A 15,290-nucleotide genomic window follows, 5' to 3' on the forward strand; every position below is an offset into this window, starting at 1 on the left:
CCCCTGCCCACCTCTCCAGCTCTTCTACTTTTCCCCTTCTTCCCTTTGCACCAACCTCCTGGATTTTCAGTTCTCAGAACAAAGGCAGCCTATTCCTGTGCCTATAGGAGATAGGCAGGGAAGGCAATGAGGGACTGGAGACTGGAAAGACTAAGCTGCTCCCTCCCTCATGCAAAATGTCTCCAAAAAGGAGAGCAAAATGATGTATTTTTTCAGAGCCAACTGGGCCCCTCAAGGGAGATTTAAGAGAAGTGGTAACAATGTTCAGGTGATGGAACAGAGACCCAGAAAAACCCTACTCTTCCTCTAAGATGAGATCATAAAGTAGAACCAAATTGTAAAATGTTTAAGGACAGAAAGTACAGCTGCTTTTATTAGATCTGATCTCATAAAAGCAGAAGAGGAAAAAGAAAATTCCACATGACTTTTAGGATAATTTATCAGAGAATAAAATCCAACGCAGGAAAAGTGAAGGTCAGTACCTGAATAACCCAGATAATTCCTTCAACTCTTGAGGATGTTTTCTCATGACCTATAAATTCTACAGTATTTGTGTGTTGTCTTTGATTATTCTCTGGCTTCCATGACTATGTCCCTTCCCTCAGAGTGCATTATAACCCTCTTGTGGAACAGTATTGGGAATAGTAAGTATGTGGGTAAGTATAAAAGACTACATTTTCCTCCTCATTCCTTTAAAGTACATATGACTATGTGGTGGGGTGTAGCATATATGCAGATATATACACATGACAATTCTATGACAATTACAAAATAAAGGAGAAGGGGGTGGGAACTGGTCCTGCACAGTTGCAGCGTTCTTATATTTTATGTGAAGGGGTGCATTATTAATTCTACATAGACTGTGAAAAGTTAAGGGTCTATGTTCCAATATCCTTAGCAACCACTAAAAATGAAAAAAATAATAATACTAACACCAAGAGGTATAGCTAAAAGTCAGTAAATAATTTAAAAAGGAATTCTAAATGATGCTCAATTAATCCAAAAGAAAGCAGGAAAGGAGAAGGAAGGGGAGGAGAACAGGACAACCAGAAAAAAAATAATCTCTGTGAGTGCAGAAACCTTTGATGTAAGGAGAGGAGGGCAGACAGAATAAATATTGCTTAGCACCCAGCAATATTTCCAGGAGACCTGCCGGGTGCTTTACGCCTGGTATTTTATCTAATTTGACATTAGCTTAAGAGGGTGAGTGGTGTTGCCTTGGAGGGGCCTCAGAATGCCCCATATCCTGCCCAGGGAGCCTGGGATGGGTGGGGAGGGGCTGCTCCTGGGCCTGTCCTTGGATCAAGTGTCTGTGAGCTAAGTCAGAGCAGGACACCCAGAATCTATCGCTCATTGATGGGCTTACAACAGGCCAATGTGAAAACCATAACACAAAACAATGCACTAATTAAAGGCAAGTAAGTCATCAATGTGACCAGGACATTCTTTCCCTGCAGGCCTATTTACATGGGAAACCACTTCATAACAAGAAGATTCTTGCAAATTATGGGATTAGCACCTTCCAGTTATACTCTGGAGAGAAGCAGAATACTTAAGAAACCTTGATAATGACATTGGAACTCCACTGATTTGTCACATTCTCTTTTACCCTTTTAGACCAATATTCAGCTAACCCCCTTGCTACAACCTTGCATAATACTTGGTTTTGTATCTCCAGATCTTTTCAAATGTTTACACAAAAAGACATACATACATTTCAATATTTTTATAAAAGTGAGATTATTAATACATTGTTTTATATAATTTTATTTCCACTTAATATATCACGAATGCATTTCCAGATTTGTACCATTAGTTCTTCTCACTTTTTTGCAGCTCCCTGTAATATTCCAGTGTGCAGATGACAACAAGAAAGGACTCTTTTACTCCTTTATTAATGATTATTTGTTGGTTACACTTCCCTTCCTGCTGAAGGGCCCTGAAGAGCCACTGTTTTCCCTCTGGGCCCTCTTTGCCCTTGTTGTCTTCACTGGATGACCTTCCTATAGAGGGAGCAAGCAGGCCCTCCTTTAGGTCTCTGCTTCAGTATCACTTCTTTAGCAAGGCCTTCCTTGTTCATCCACAGAATACCCTGCTCCCTATCTCATCATCCTTTAATCAAGAGCTGACTTTCTTTGTCTTAGTATTACTTATAATTACCTGAAATCATGTCATCTGATTATCTCCTTTAAGGGAGTCTGTAAATCAGTGACTTCAGCTGATACTAAATAGATGTTCAACATATATTTGATGAATAAATAAATGAATGAATATATTTTTACTACCTCTGCAAGTATTACGTCTCCTTGGATTGGGATTGTTGGCATGAAATTTAGGTAAACGTTGCCATATTGTCCTCAAATGGTGAACACGTTTGTACTCCTCATCAGCAATGCTCCAGAGTAACTATGCCCCACATCCTGGCTAATATGGAGTATTATCATTTAAAAAATTTTCCCCAGTGAGATGAGTAAAAAATAACCATCCCATAACTAATTTACTTTTTATTCCCTTAGTTATATGGAATGCGAAACATCTTTTCAAATCTTTATTGGCCATTTGTATTCCTTTTTCTGTCAATTCTGTTTCTATGCAATCTTAGTCTGAAAGTTTCTTAACTTAAGAGGTCTACAACAATTGTTCTGTATTAACATAATATTTAAACTAAAACACAGTTTCAGACAAAATAACTTTAAATACATAATAAGAAGAATATGAATAGCTTGCTAGGTGCTAAGCACTGTTTTAGGCACATTTCATATATTACCTCATTTAATCCTCTCCCAAATCCCACATGGTAAATATTTTTATTATCTACAACTTACAAGTGATGACCCTGAGGGCATCAGAGGCACTGTGATTTCCCAAGGTGGCACAGATGAAAAGGGCAGTCTGACCCTTCACACGTGGCATGCTAACAGAAGTTACCATCTGTCTCTGAAATGAGATATTATGAATCTTCTCATCTACAGATCATGGTAAGTACTCTGTGACAACTGATCAATCTCACTCACTTGCATGTGGCTCTTTTCACATTAACCTGATTGTTTAGACAGAACTGGCAGCATAATTTGCAGGGCCCAATGCAAAATGAAAATGCATGGCTCCTGTTAAAAAGTTCTTAAGAGTTTCAAGATGGCAACAGCAGAGCATTAAACCAAGGGACCCTTCTAAGTGCAAGTTCCTGTATGACAGCTCATATGTCCATGAAGCAGTCCTAGGGTACAGTCCACAGTTATGACAGATGAAAAAAATCAACACAGAGAGATGAAGTAACTGGACTGAGAACACAGAGGCAGGCCTAGCCTTTGAACCCAGGTTTGTCTGATTACAAGGCTTGGGTGAGTTCTTTGCAAACCATTACACTGTCTCCTGGTACAATGTTGGGTTATGTATCTGCTCAAATTGTACCCGTGGAATTGATCCTACTTGAGCTAGAAGGAGGATGGAAAGAGATGAGGTATAAATAGGACACTTTTTCCAAGAGATGAGAAGAAAAAGCAGAGTGGTCTTATCACCCATGACTCTAGACATTGTTGGGGCCCAGAGTAGGCTGCCCCCAAGTATGTAGCAATGGTATATTATTTTGAATTAAAGTTACTTACGAGACAGCCAATGCAAGAGAGATACTCAGACTCTCCTTTCTGTCTCCTCAAAAGCAAAAAATAAATCTCCCTTGTGAAAGGTGTGCTCAATGATTTTTGATGTGGCTCAATGATTTTATATCATGTATTTCAATCTAAATAGAATATGGATTTTTAAAAATATTCAAAGTGAAAATAAAATGAAATGCAAAGCCATGATTTGTGGTCCCTCCCCATTATCACCCATGAGATAAATTCAAAACCTAAATCCTTTCCCACCTCTCTATTTAGCTCTCTCTGCTCTCCCATTTCCACCCCAACACCTAGGCCAAATACCACACTAGTGAAACCACTCTTCTCCTTACATATCATACTGTTCCTTTATGCCCCTCCTTTGTTCCTTTTGCTCCCTCTACCAAGAAGTTATCTCTAGATCCTTCATCATCTGCACTTTCCTCCTCACCTTTCAAGATTCAGCTCAAGCTTCGTGTTCTGCATAAAAACTCATCTGCCTCTCTACCCCAATTCCAAGACCCAAGTAGAATTGGCTTCTCTCTCCTTTGTGTCCCCATCATTCCATGTCAGAATTTCCCTACTTCAGACTTAGAATTCTCTATTGCAGACGTCTGGTTAGATGTGTGTCTTCCCCACCTGGATGCAGGACTAATGCAGATTCTTGAGCTGAGTCTTCACTATAGTGGCCCATAGTAGGTGCTTAATATTATATCTTTTAACAAATGGACATCATCAGTAAATGAACCACTAATAGTGCTTTTATGGTGCTTCCTCACATGTTGGTTGGCTAGCCTGCCTTCCCCATTGTTGGTCCACCCAGCTCCGCCTTCTGCCCCCACTTTGTCTGTTGCTGAGGACCGCCAGGTCAGTCACAAGCATCAGTGGATGATCAGAGACTGGCTGCCTAGCTGCTGTCCCCCTCCCTTCACCCACATTTATAGATTATTGGATTTCCACATTCCACTCCACTTCTGCCCCCAGGGCATTTGTGACTCTCTTACAAAATAAATTCAGGCTATGCTGTCTAGTTCCATGAGCTCTCACTCAATTTGGTGGAGAGAGTGAGGGACAAGGAGCTGACCAAGGTTCACAGATTCTATGGTTAACTAGAACCAGAAGATTGACAGCGTGAGGGTTAGGCTGTGAGCAGTGTGAGCAGTGATGGGGAGACATGAGTCAAACATCCTCACACCTATTACACATAGCTCTCTAACGGTGTCTTTTCTGTGGTACCCAGCTGGATTCAACCATCAGTGACAAAAGAGTTTCATTCTTGTTGTCCCTTCCCACCCCACCTGTGCTAGCACACATTTCCTAACAGTCAACATACAGTGTACACTCATGAAAATGAGAAACAAACTCAGCTGTATATCTGAGCACAACAGGACCTCAGCCTTACATAAATCATGAGTCATAGGTTCACCTCCTTTTGATCCTCATAGCACATCAGAGAAGTTGCTGGCGTGCATCAGCAAGGGCCTTTCCACTGCTTCCAGTCTAATGTAGAAAGTTTCCTGACGCCCTCTGGAGGGAGGAGAAATGACTAGTCTAGTGCAGGGAAGGACCATGGGGCTTTTTAGAGACACAGAACTTTCTTTGGATTATACAGAATTGCTCAGCTCAGCAGAGAGATGTGTGCTAAAGGTGAAAAGTAGGAAACTGAGAGGATTTCGGTCTCTGATTTTAGAAGGAAGAAGTTGACTTTATCTCCTTAAGGCTGGTTCTTCTCAAGCTAATCTCTCTCTGACCCTCTGCACTCTCTAAAGTTCAAATTATTTCCTTGGAAAATGTGTGTTGGAGTGTGATGGGAGGAGATGAATATGTAAGAAGAGTTTAACTGTATAATATAACTACAGTGATGATCTGTGTATGAACCATAGCATAATGTGGCAGAAAGTAGGGACAAAGGTGTTTTGCCAGTATGGTGGGGCTTGACCTCTTTTGAGATGTTGCTAAGAATGGGCAAGGGAGTTGAAGTTTACATATTCATAAATTTAAAAAAATGTACTGTAGAGGGAGATCCAGATGGCAGAATAGAAGGACATGGAACTCACCTCCTACCACAAATACATCAAAAATACATCTGCATGTCTCACAGAATACCTACTGAACTCTGGCAGAAGATCTCATACAACCAAAGCTGTAAGAAAGAAAGATCACCATATAACTAAGTTTAGATGAAAGAAAAGAAGAAGAAAAAAAAAAAAAGAAATTGGGATGGGAACTCTGTCCCTGTGAAAGAGGAAAGGCTCCCTCACCCTGGGAACCCCTTCACCAGCTGGCAGATCAACTGGAACATATAGGGAGCTTCACAGACTCAGAGCAGAGTGCAACCCCTGGCTTGTGGCAGGCAGAACAGAGAGAGACCAGCACAGACAATCCTGGCTACCTTGCTGTACTTCCCAGCCTGAGATGCACACCTACTGTTGCACAGGGGGGCTGGGTGCTGAAACTTGGGCTTCAGTGGACAGACCCAGGGAGAGGACTGGGGTTGGCTGCTCAGAGACAGCTCAAAGGGCCTGGAGTGTGGTCTGGGCCACATCTGGGTGTGTGTGTAGGATGGAGCCCAGGTCCACCACAGAAGCCCCATTGTCAACCTGTGTGAAATCAGGGGTATGGCCCCACAATAGCAGCCTCATTCTCGGTGTGCTCACAGCGGCCGTGGCTCCACACTACCAGCTCTGGGAGCACACAGGCACCAGCAGGTTGCCCAAACACAGAGGCAGGACTGGGATCTGAGCCAATTCTGTGTGAACTTATGCCACCAGCAGATTTGTGAGCACATTGTGTGAGGGACATTTGAGCAGATTATTGGCACTCCCGTGGCTGGGGTGGGTCCGGCATCAGCAGCTGCAGACTTTGTGGGTGCATGCACACAGAGGCGGGGCTGGGGTCTGGACTAATTCCTTTAGGTCCCATGGCAGGTTTGGGTGCCAGACTTTAGAAGACATGCTGACAGTTTTGTGAGCGCAGTTTCTTTGGGACATCTGGGCTGATTGCCAGTGTGCCACGGCTGAGAAGGGTCCAAGGGCAGGGCCATAAACAGTGTATTTTGTTAGTACACACAACGGATGACAGGTGACAACATAGAGCACACTTCCTGGTGGACAGCTCCTGCAGAGGAATACTCAGTGGCTCCTTTAACAGTGGGAGCCCTCCCATTCTGCCTACCTCATACCACAGCTTAGAACCAGATCTGAGGGCTTCTATACCAACAACTGGGGAGCAGACCCTGCCCCTGACAGGGCTGTGACAACCAAAGAGCAAAGAGGAGGCCCCAACCAATATCCAGTGCAGGCTCTGGTCACCACAACACAAATTACACCCCCTACTAAGGGGATAATGGCCAGCACACACTGAGGAAAGATGTGGTAGGCATCCATACTAAAAGAAGACCTTGCACCAAAAATATTAGACTCACACAGGCTACACAGGGACACTCCCACATAAAAACAGCCCTTCAAGACCACAGTAGATAACTGTTTCTCCTAATTCATAGAGTCAGAGAAATATAAGTAAAATGAAGAAGTAGAGGAACCACTTCCAATTAAAAGAACAAGATAATTACCTTGCAAGGACAAACAATGAAACAGATCTTTCCAGTCTCCTAGACCCTGAGTTCAAAAAGGAGATAATAAAAATATTGAAGGAATTAAGAAAGGCTATTGATAGAAATGCAGATCACTGTAACAAGGAACTAGAAACTCTAAAGAGGAGCCAATCAAAATTAGACAACTCAATTGCCAAGATGAAAACCAAGCTAAAGGCAATAAATAGCAAAGTAAATAATGCAGCAGAAAGCATAAGTGATCTGGAAGATAGAATAATGTAAATCACCTAATCAGAACAGCAGACAGAGAGACAAATGAAAAAAAAAGAAATGAAAGCAATATACAAGACCTATGGGATAATATAAAGCAAGCAAGCCAATCTACCCATAATAGGGATCCCAGAAGCTGAAGGAAAAGGGGATCAAAAATGTATTTGAAGAATTTATGGCTGGAAACAGATGTCCAGTTACAGCAGCACAGAGGGTCCCAAACAAGATGAACCCAAACAAACCTACATCAAGATACATTAAAATTAAAATGGTAAAAGTTAAAGATAGAGGGTTCTAAAGGCAGCAAGAGAAAAACAAAGAGTTAGTTACAAGGGAACTCCCATGAGGCTATCAGCTGATTTCTCCACAGAAACGTTGCAGACCAGGAGGGAGGATATATTCAAAGTCCTGAAAGGGAAAAACCTGTAACTTAGGACACTCTACCCACCAAGATTATCATTTAGAATAGAAGGAAAAATAAAGAATTTCTCAGACTAGCAAAAACTAAAAGAATATAACAATACTAAACCTATCTTAAAAGAAATATTGAAAGGTCTTCCTAAATAGAAAAGAAGCAAGAACCTATAGGAAAGAGAAAATCACAATAGGAAAAGCAAGTATATAAAAGGATTGAAGATCACTTAAGTAAGCCAGTATAGATTAAAAAAAAATTTTTTTTAATTTTGTGAAAGCATTTATAACTACAATGAACAGCGAAAGGATAAACATGAAGATGCAAAAGAGGATATCAAAATCATAAAAAGTGGGGGAGGGTCATAAGAAAATGTAGTTTTTTTAGAATGTGTTTGAGTTTATGTGACTACCAGTCTAAAGCAAGTAGATACAGTAATGGGTTAATATACTTGAAAACCAAGGTAACTACAAATAAAAAACATACAATAGATTCACAAAAACTAAAACGAAGAGAACAGAAGCATAATACAAAAGAAAATCATTAAACCACAAAAGGAAGAATAAAAAGTTAAAGAAAGAACAAAGAAGAAATACAAAATCAACTGGAAAACAAGTTTAAAATGGCAATAAATACACATCTATCAATAATTACATTAAATGTCAATGGACTAAATGCTCTGATCAAAAGGCATAGAGAGGAAGACTGGATAATAAAATATGAGCCTACAATATGCTGCCTACAAGAGATCTACTTTAGGGCAAAGGACACACATAGATTGAAAGTGAGGGGATGGAAAAAGATATTTCATGCAAATGGAAATGATGAGAGAGTGGGGGTAGCAATATCATATCAGACAAAAAGACTTCAAAACAAAGGCCATAAAGATAAAGAAGGACACTTATAATAATAAAAGGATTAATAAAGAAGAGGATGTTATACTTATTAACACATATGCACCCCATGTAGGAGCACCTAAATACATAAACCAAATACTAAGAGACATAAAGGGAGAAATTGATGGGAATACAATAGAAGTAGGAGAATTTAACACCCCACTGGCATCAACAGAGATCTTCCAGACAGAAAATCAGTAAGGCAACAGAGATTCTAAACGTATCCTAAATAAAATAGATCCTAAATGTATCCTAAATACAATAGAACAGTTATATTAATTGATATTTTCAGGATATTACATCCCCAAAAACCCAGAATACACATTCTTCTCAAGTGCACATGGAACATTCCTAGGATAGACCACATACTAGGGCACAAAGCAAGCCTCTACAAATTTAAGAGGATGGAAATTATTTCAAGCATCTTTTCTGATCACAACAGCATGAAACTAGAAACGAACAACAGAATGAGAAATAAGAAAAAATGATTACATGGAGACTAAGCAACATGTTATTAAAAAAACCAATGGGTCAACATTGAAATCAAACAGAAAATTTTAAAATACCTTGAGACAAATGACAATGAAAACACATCCATACAAAATCTATGGGATGCAGTAAAAGCAGTCCTAAGAGGGAAGTTCATAGTGATACAGGTCTTCCTCAAAAAACAAGAAAAATCTCAAATATACAACCTAACCTACCACCTAAAAGAAGTAGAAAAAAACCCAAACAAAACCTAAAGTCAGCACAAGGAAGAAAATAATAAAGATCAGAGAGAAAATAAGTAAAGTAGAGATTAAAAATACAATAGAAAAAAAATCAATAAAACCAAGAACTGGTTTTTTGAAAGGATAAACAAAATCAACAAACCTCTGGCCAGACTAAACAAGAAGAAAAGAGAGAGGACATAAATAAACAAGATAATAAATGAAAGAGGAGAAATAACAACTGATACTACAGAACTACAAATAACTATAAGAGCATACAATGAACAATTATATGCCAAAGCATTGGACAGCCTAGAAGAAATGGACAAGTTTCTGGAAACATCAGCCCACCAAAACTGAATCAAGAAGAAAGAGACAATTTGAACAGACCTACCACTAGAAGTAAAACAGAACCTGTAATTTTAAAATTCTGTGCAAACAAAAGTCCAGGACTGGATGGCTTTACTGGGGAATTCTACCAAACATACAAAGAAGAATTTATACCCATCCTTCTCAAACTCTTCCAAAAGACTGAAGAGGAGGGAACATTCCCACTGTCATTCTATGAAGCCTCCACCCTAATACCAAAACCAAAGACACTACCAAAAAAGAAAATTACAGGCAAATATCTTTGATGAACATAGATGCAAAATCCTCAATAAAATATTAGCAAACCAAATCCAACAACACATAGAAAAGATCATACACCATGATCAAGTTGGATTCATCCCAGGGTCACAAGGATGATTTGACATATGCAAATCAATCAATGTGATACATCAATAAAAGAAAAGACAAAAACCACACGATCATCTCAATAAATGCAGAAAAAACATTTGATAAAATTCAACATTGATTCATGATAAAAACTCTCACTAAAGTAGGTATAGAGGGAACATATCTCAGCATAATAAAAACTGTTTATGACAAATCCACAGCCAACATAATACTCAATGGTGAAAAGCTGAAAGCTTTCCCACTAAAATCTGGAACAAGACAAGGATGTCCACTCTCACCTCTTCTATTCAACATGGTATTAGAAATTCTAGCCACAGCAATCAGAGAAGAAAAAGAAAGAAAAGGTATCCAAATTGGAAGGGAAGAGGTAAAATTGTCATTACAGGCAGATGACATGATACCATATATAGAAAATCCTAAAGATGCCACACAAAATCTATTAGAACTGATAAATGAATTCAGCAAAGTAGCAGGGTACAAGATTAATATACAGAAGTCTGTTCCATTTCTTTACACTAACAATGAAATATCAGAGACAGAAAGTAAAAAAATCAATTCCTTTTAAAATTGCATCAAAAAAATAAAATACTTAGGAATAAACCTGACCAGGTTGGTGAAAGACTTATATGCTAAGACCTAAAAAACTGTAATAAAGGAAATTGAAGATGATTCAAAGAAATGGAAAGATATACCATGATCTTGGATTGGAAGAATTAATATAGTTTATATGGCCATACTACCCAAAGTAATCTACAGATTTAAGGCAATCCTTATCAAATTATCCAAGACATTTTTCAGAGAACTAGAACAAATAATCCTAAAGTTTATATGGAACCATAAGAGACTCAGAAGTGCCAAAGCAATCCTGAGGAAAAAGAACAAAGTTGGAGGCATAACCTTCCCAGACTTCAGATAATACTACAAAGCTACAGTAATCAAAATAGCGTTGTATTGGCACAAAAACAGTTGTATGGATCAATGAAACAGAATAGAGAGCTCAAAAATAAACCCTCACACAATTAATTAATTGGTCAATTAGTCTTTGACAAAGGAGGCAAGAATATACAATGGAGAAAACACAGTCTCTTCAGCAAGTGGTGTTAGGAAAGCTGGACAGAAGCATGTAAATCAATGAAGTTAGAACACTCTCTCACACCATATACAAAAATAAACTCAAAATGGCTTAAAGACTTAAATATAAGACATGATACTGTAAAACTCCTAAAAGAGAACATAGGCAAGACATTCTCTGACATAAATCATAGCAATGTTTTCTTGGGTCAGTCTCCCAGGGCAAAAGAAATAAAAGCAAAAGCAAACAAATGGGACCTAATCAAACTTATAAGTTTTTGCACAGCAAAGGAAATCATAAACAAAATGAAGACAACCTACGGACTGGGAGAAAATATTTGCACATGATGTGCCTGACAAGGGCTTAATTTCCAAAGTATACAAACAGCTCATACAGCTCAATATCAAAAAAACAAACAACCCAATCAAAAAATGGGCAGAGACCTAAATAGACAATTCTTCAAAGAAGACGTACAGATGGCCAACAGGCACATGAAAAGATGTTCAACAATGCTAATTATTAGAGAAATGCAAATCAAAACTACAATGAGGTATCACTTCACACTGGTCAGAATGGCCATCATCAAAACATCTACAAATAATAAATGCTGGAGAGGGTGTGGAGAAAAGAGAACCCTCCTACACTGTTGATGGGAATGTAAATTGATACAGCCACTATGGAGAACAGTATGGAGGTTCCTTAAAAGCTAAAAATAGAGTTACCATATCATCCAGCAATGCAGCAATATATATATATATATATATATATATATATATATATATATATATACACAATGGAATATTACTCAGCCATAAAAATGAAATAATATTAGCAGCAACACGGATGGACCTAGAGATTATCATGTTAAGTGAAGTAAATCAGACAGAGAATGACAAATATCATGTGATAGCACTTACATGTGGAATCTAAAAAAATGATACAAGTGAACTTATTTACAAAACAGAAACAGACTCACAGGCATAGAAAATAAACTTATAGGTACCAAATGGGAAGTGGTGGAGGGATCATTTAGCAGTTTCAGATTAGGAGATACACACTACTATATATAAAATAGATAAACAAGATCTTACTGTATAGCACTGGGAACCATATTCAATATCTTGTAATAAACTATAATGGAAAAGAATCTGAAAATGAACATATATATATATATATCTGAATCAGTTTGCTATACACCAGAAAACTAACACAACAATGTAAATCAACTATACTTCTATTTTAAAAAATTACTGTAAAACGATTGAATTTAGCTATACAAGGCAGTGTGGGCTCTGTCCCAATGAATGATACAGTCAATAAGAGAAAGGATTAAGAAGGAGAGATTACTGGATTACTGGCTTTCAGTGTGTCAGGAAAGGCTATATGTAGACTGTGATACTCAACCTGTACAGTGACTCATCTGGGCCTCACCGCCAGAGATTCTGATTACACTGGTCTGGGTGGGGCTCACACATATGCATTTTAATAGCCATCATGAGGACCACTGGTATAGAAGATATACTTGTACGAATCTTGAAGGATAGGTAGATTCACGTAGAAAACAATAGGGTGCTGGGTATTATAAATGGGCAGAGAAGGTTGTGAAGATCTATATAAACAATGGACAGAGATGAGAAATATTCATGCAGAAGTATAGACTCTTGGAATTTAGAACTGGGAGGAACACAAAGACAGTCAAATCACTCTGCTCACATACCTTTCTAGTTCCCTTTAGATGACACAATAGTTCACAGGAACTTTTACCTACAGAATCTTATCTGACTTTCATACTTACTCTGTGGGGTAGGAAGAGATGATTAACCCTGTGTTACAGTTGAGGAAACCCCAACAATTCTTGGCCAATGACTAATATTGGACTGTGCACAGACTTAGTAGAAATGAGAAAAAGAATAGAAAGATAATTAGGGGAATTTCCATTTTCCATGATGGCACGCTATGTTATTTGGGCCATATTTCTACTGAAGACGACTTAAAATGATACAGTATGAAAAAAACTTAAAAGTTATTGAAGAGATAACTTTTTCAAAATTATTGAAGAGATAACTTCTTAAAAGTTATTGAAAAGAAAGCTCAAAATTAAGAAGTCAAGAAACAAGAGGGAGGTGGCAGTCCACAGTTCACTCTTGCCTGAGGCATTTGCATATCTGGCTGGAAACAGTGGAGAAATTGAGCTGAGACTCAAAAGGGCAGACTGAACCAGAGTATACTTGCTTCCCTTTTCTTTTTCTTTCTTTTTTTTTTTTTTTGGTTCCCTTTTCTTATTCCCCTTCAAGTGGGAGGAGTTTGGGGTCGAGTGGGGAAAGAGAACTTGAGTTTGGAAAACGAATGCTGACCTTATGAACACTTGCAGCTCAAGTTAACACTATCAGGCACTAAAATATATTTACTTTTAAATGGTTACAGATTCTTGGTATACAGGTGCTTGGCAGTTGCAAATGCAAAGCCTCTCTGGAGGAAAGAATGCTTATCCTCGGCCTCTGGAAAATTTCACAAATAAACTTTCAAGGGAAAAATGTAGCACAAAATCAAAGATAAATTAGCACAACAAGGAAATAAAGTGCAATGAACAATCACTAATAGAAATACCAGCATAAACTAGCCCCCAAAGACCTCAAATGCTAGAAAGAGATTTTTAATGATAATTATGTGTAAAAATTTTGACAAGCTTAAAAATATCTTCAGGGAACAGGAAACTGTAACAAGTGGAACAATAGACTTGTAAAAGAACCAAATAAAGCTTCCACACATGAAAAAATAAAATAATCCAAATTAACATTTCAGTAAAGTGGGTTTTAGAGTAGATTGAACACAGAAGAGAAAATGATAGACCTGGAAGATAGGTCAGAAGATATTATATAGAATGAGAGAGAGAGAAATATAGAAACTAAGGAAGAGAGGATAAGAGACTTCAGGGCAGAGTAAGAAGGTTCCAGAAGGAGAGAGAGCATTGGCAGAGGCTGTATTTGAAAGGATTATATTTGAGAGTTCTCCAGAAAGGTGAACCATATCAATCTACAGATTCAAGAAACTTAATGAACGCCAAGGAAGATAAACAAAAAGAAAACCATAACTAAACACATCACAGTAAAACTGCAGATAATCAAAGAGAAAGAGAATATTTTAAAAACATACATCCAGAGAGAGAGAGAGAGATTATCTTCAAAGTAGCCAAAGTCAGATTGATAGTTAACTTCATTAGCAAAAAATAGAAACCAAAAGAATATGGAAGGACTTCATTAATTCATTGAAAGAAAATAATTGCAAACCTAAAATTCTATGCTGAATAGAAACATGTATAAAGAATGAAGATAAAATAAACACATTTTCAGATCAAGAAAAAAAGAGAGTTCATCACCAGCAAACATCAATAAATGAAATGATAAAAAGAAGTGATACACATGGATATGAATGAATTCTGCATCAGGCAGCAAAATTTGTCCTCTAGTTACCCCCCCTTCTCTGTTTTTCTCTTCCTGCTTTTCAACATCCTATAAAAAAATGTCTTGTGTGAAATATCTCTGCTTGTAATATCTAGAGGGGCTCCTGTTTTCTGCTCTGCTTCATGATTTTCTGCTGTTCTTTCTCGGTTCTTCTCCATGTGCCACTTCCTGGACCAGCCTGGCTTCCTCAGGCTCCAGGCCCTTCAGCTACATCTTCAGTGTCTCCCTCTCATTCTCACTCTTCCATTCCCTGATCTCCAAACAGTGTTTTCAGTTCTTACTCTCATATTCTGTGACATAGAGGAGTGTCCGGCCACTCTAAAAGGTCACTGGTGTCCTCCTCACACAGTGGACAAGCCAGGTATTTTTGGACTGAGAGGATATAAAAAAATGTCCCCGGTGATCTTTGGTATTCCCTAAAACAAACCTTAATCAGGATAAAGCTATTGGGATATTCTGTGGGTATTAGCCCCAATTTGGGGGCGTGGTCTGTGAGAGACACCACCCAGTAGCTAGTCGGCACCTTGCCTCCCTCTCAGGCCTGAGCTGTGGTGAACGATGGGACTACTATGTTTGGGGTGG

This window comes from Balaenoptera physalus, assembly GCF_965194825.1.
Source record: "Balaenoptera physalus genome assembly, chromosome: 1".
Classification (NCBI taxonomy): Eukaryota; Metazoa; Chordata; class Mammalia; order Artiodactyla; family Balaenopteridae; genus Balaenoptera; species Balaenoptera physalus.